General features: G+C 41.4%; 1 non-coding gene across 1 annotated transcript; it reads right to left on the minus strand.

The window, feature by feature from the left end:
- Positions 1-4,213: 4,213 nt before the first annotated feature.
- Positions 4,214-4,287, minus strand: TRNAI-GAU. The gene has a single exon. It is a non-coding gene; the product is annotated as a tRNA-Ile (tRNA).
- Positions 4,288-4,866: the final 579 nt, after the last annotated feature.

The following is a 4,866-nucleotide window of genomic DNA, read 5'->3' on the forward strand; positions in this document are numbered from 1 at the left end:
CACTCCCACCTGGCATTTATAATCAGCATTTATCCATTTGTCTGAATAGATGATGGATTGCCCTGTTGGCAAAATAACTGATTGTGGTTGAATGCCTGTGATGGGCTGACTATGGAGAGTACTCCTGGCAAAGCAGAGTATCTCTTTGGGAAACTGAGGGAACTGTGGACAGGGAAATTGTGCATCTGAGGAGGCCTCAAACTTCAAAGACATAGTAACAGGTATGGGGGGGAGGCAGAGAGAAGCTGGGTGTGTGGGTGTGTGGGTGACTACAACATAGGGTGGGACTGTGGTTGTCTTAGTCTGTTTTCTGCTGCTATACCAGGATACCTGAGACTATTTTTCACAGTTCTAGAGGCTGGGAAGTCCAAAGTCAAGGGGCTCACATCTGGCCAGGGTCTTCTTACTGTGTCATCCCATGGAAGAAGGCAGAAAGGCAAGAGAATATGCATGTGAGAGAGAAGAGAAGGGGGCCAAACTCATCCTTTATAAGGAATCCACTCCAACAATAACAAACCCACTCCCTCAATAACAAACCTGCACCCTCCATAATGGCATACATCCATTTTTGAGGCAGAGCTCTTATGACCTAATCATCTCTTAAAGGTCTGACCTCTCAACACTGTTGCACTGGGGATTAAGTTTCTAACACATGAACATTGGAGGACATATTCAAATCATAGCAGTAGTTTTAAGATATTTTAATTTAAAAGTCTTCAGGCATGGCATTCATGCTAGCTAGCCACAATTGCTACCATCACCTATTATTTTCTATTTCATAGGCCTGGGGGATAATTTGACAATGTTAAACATCTGGCCCCTTTGGCCTGGGCTATAACTTTTTTTTAAGGGGAGTGTGTTATAAAGGAAGTGATTGAGACAATTAGAGAGATTTGAATAAACTGTAGATTAGATAACACTACTGTAACACTACTGTAATTTATTGATTCTGATGATTGTGCAGTGATTGTGTAAGAGAATAGTCTTATTTTTAGAAAATAAACACTGAGGTATACGGGGTAAAGGAGTAAAAATAAAAATAAATACAGATTACTATGTCTCATTCCAGATATACTAAATAAGAATCTCTAGAATTGAAGCCCAGACATATGCATTTGTAGGAAATAGTTCAGAGGAAACTCAGGCACATGAAAATTTAAGAACTGATGAACTGTATCATTGCTGCTCAAAGTGTGGTCTGCACACTGTCTGAGCTTGTTTAGAAATGCAGAATCTCTGGCCCCACAAAGATCTGAGTCCAAATCTGCATTATTTATTTATTTAAGTTTAATTGCTGTATATTGATTGTACTTATTTATGGAGAACAGAGTTATATTTCAATACATGTATAATATGCATGATGGTCAAATCAGAGTAATTAGCGTATTCATCATTGCAAAAAATTATCATTTCTTTGTGATGAGAGCATTTGAGCTCCTCTTTTCTAGCCATTTGAGAACATACAATAAATTATTGTTAATGATAGATGCCTAGCATTAGTGTACACCATTAGCATGTATTTTTCCTATCTAGCTGTGATTTTGAATCTATTAACCAACCTCTCCCTATCAAATCTGCATTTTTAATACAGTTCCCATGTGATTTCTGTGAACCTTAAAGTTTGAAAGGCCCTGATTTATAACACCTGCTGATGAAATACACTAATTTACCAAATAAAGGAAAGCACTTTTCTTTGCTGCTCTCCCTGGTTGCCCTCAAAGACCAGGAAGAAGGGAGGATGGAGAAAAGTTCAGCCCCAGCAGACACAGCTATCACTTATCACCACCATGGCTCTTCAGTCAGCTAAAATGGAAAATTTACTGCTCTTCCACAAATGTCACTTAAGTGCATCAGGGCAGTACGCTATGTTCTTCCTTCCAATTTATTGCCTGGCAGACACAGGATGCTGCTCCCACACAGACACTGTCTGGCACAGTGATTCTCACCTCAGAGTTAGAATTGCAAGCTCAGTCAGGTACACGAGGTGCCATTCCTGGTTCCAAAACCTCACTTAGCATTTCAGTAAAGGCACCTTATGGAATGAAACCAGATTGCCCTATGACAAAACCTCAAAATATGTGAAGCAGAACCAAACTTCTGCCTCACTTAGCATTTCAGTAAAGGCACCTTATGGAATGAAACCAGATTGCCCTATGACAAAAAAAAATATGTGAAGCAGAACCAAACTTCTGAAGCTGGGGGTAAGGCTGCTCTAGTCACCACACAGCACCCTTTCCCAAAGAATGTTCTACAGAACACTAGCCTAGCAGGCACTCCTGGCAAAAAGAACTCAATAACTAAATAAGTTTTGGAAACACTATAGTTTCTATCTCCCTTTTTGGAAACTGAAGATGCACATTAGTGTATTCAATGCTCTAAGCTCTGAGTAGTCCTGCATTGGAGACAGAAACCAGACTGACTCTTGTCTAGCCCAGTGTTTCCCAACTATATTCCTTGATGAGACTCCTTTTTCATCTAGTACTTATTAATATTTTACTAAGGTCTAAGAAAAAACTGAGGAAACACTACAGAGAAGAATTCATACTCAGAGAGAGAACTGATTTAGTTCCATCAATGGAAAGCTAAATGGAGAAGAAATGGCAGCTGTGAAACACATCTGAAAAAATCGGCAGGGTCGCTCAAGGACTTGGGAAATGATCATCCATCCCTGCCAGGAAACTTCCTTAGGGATGAAGAGATTCCTCTGCTCCTTAACAGAAAGGAAGCAATATTCCTTATCTGCACTAGAATGGAATATTAGGGTGATCAGCTGAGCTAGCAGAAGAGTCATCTTTGGTCTTTCCTATTTCTTCAACTCCGTGTCCCCTTCAACAGAAATCCTGCATTACTTCCTCAATCTCCCACTTCTCACAAGGCCACTGCCCCACTCTGGCTTGGGTTACCTGGACTGCAGCAATCATCTGTTAGCTGGATTCCCTGCTTTTACTTTTGTCCCTCTGCTATGGTCTGAATGTCTGTGTTCCCACAAAATGCATGTGTTGAAATCCTAATCCCCAAGGTGATGGTATTAGGAGGGGGGATTTGGGAGGTGATTGGGGCATGATGGTGACACCCTCTTGATCGATTTTAGTGACCTTATAAAAGAGGCCCCAATCCATTTCTCCTTCCACTATCCAGGGCACAGCAAGAAGACACCGTCTGTGAACCGTGAAATGAACTAGACCCCCACAAGACACCAAATCGCTGGTGCTTTGACCTTGAATTTCCCAGGCTCCTTTGTTTATAAGTCACCCAGGCTATGGTACTCTGTTAAATCAGCATGAATGGCTAAGACACCCTCTAATGTATTATCCACACCACAGCAAGGCAATATTAACCCCTTGATTCTGATCATGTCCCACCATTTAAAACCTTCCAAGAGCTGCCCGTTGCCATGGAGAAAAAGTTGAAGATAACATAGGCCTGGCATAGCATTTCTCACCTAACTCGTCTTGATTTGTCTCCCACTCAACACTCCAGCCATATTGGTCTTCTCCTGTATTCCCTCTATCTGGAATTGTCCTTTCCATCTCGGTTTTGCCTATTCATCTTTCAGATCACTGTGCAAAAATCATTTACTCTGGGAAGGCTTTCTTGATTTGACAGACTACATGACATACTCAAAGTGTTCAGTGCCGATCTATAAGCTGTTTGCAATGTGGTAAGTGCTGAAATTGAGAAATAAGCATTTAGAAACACTCGCAGTACATTACCATGACACCAGCCGCATGATTAGTAGATTCATCTTGTTGAACAGGGTAAGGAACAGCTCAGGTGTTGTCAGACTCACGTAGTGTGATTTGTATGCTAGTATCGATTCACAGCAGATTGGGGGGGGGGAGTGGTCCTTTAGCACACAGAATTTGAGAAGCACTGGTCTAGGTCACATTATCATGTTATACACCCTCATGGCACCATGTACCTCCTTTTCAAAGCATTTATCACAATTGGTAATTTTACACATATTTTTGTGATTTTTGTTGTTGTTTTCTGTCTCCCAAACAAGACTCCTGTCTTCATGAGAGCAGGGAAGAGGCTTGTTGCTGCTCAATGTTGTATCTTCCTAGTCCAGCACAGTACCTGGGATACAGGTGGCACTCAATAAATGTGTCTAATTAGTAAGTGGAAAGAATGTATATAGTGAGCAGCTTTGTTGTCAATTTTAATACTGTGTTACCTCAACACCATTTGGGGCGGGACCGAGGGGAGCTGCTGGCCGGTACAGGGATCGAACCCTGGACCTTGGTGTTATCAGCACCACCCTCTAACCAGCTGAGCTAACCGGCCAGCCTTCTTGACAACATTTTCAGTACTGACTGAGTCACCTGTGGCTTATATATGAGGATGGCAGGTGGGCATTGAGAGGGAGATGAGAGAATAATTTTTCTATTTCATGAACTCAATCAGACCCTTTCAGATCATAATGAGTTTAAAATGAAAAGTGGACAAAGTTGTTTTAAGGGTACAAAGGAATGTTTTGTCTTTGGTAACCCATATCTGTGGGTGTTTTGTTTTGCTTGATGTTCATATTTTACTCTAATTAAGCAACGTCATAAAATATTATTGCCCTTACAGGAACAGAGGTCGGCACGTGCCAGCTGTCTGTGGTGTTGTATTTCCTTGCCCAGTACTATCATCCACACCTTTGTTCCCAGCTGTTTGCTGATAAAATGGAGGGAAAAAGAGCTTGTATTAAGCTGACAGCTTGACTTCTGGCAGAGCCTGGACCTCAGAGCATAATTTCCTCCCTGGTGGGTTATCAGAATCAAACACCCTCGACTAATCAGAATTTTAAAGGAAGCAGATTTCCAGTTTAATTTAAGAGGATTATTCTGAAATGGCTCTGAGTAGGACATTTGGACTTTT

Source organism: Galeopterus variegatus, unplaced genomic scaffold (genome assembly GCF_000696425.1).
Source record: "Galeopterus variegatus unplaced genomic scaffold, G_variegatus-3.0.2 Scaffold3593, whole genome shotgun sequence".
NCBI classification, from domain to species: domain Eukaryota; kingdom Metazoa; phylum Chordata; class Mammalia; order Dermoptera; family Cynocephalidae; genus Galeopterus; species Galeopterus variegatus.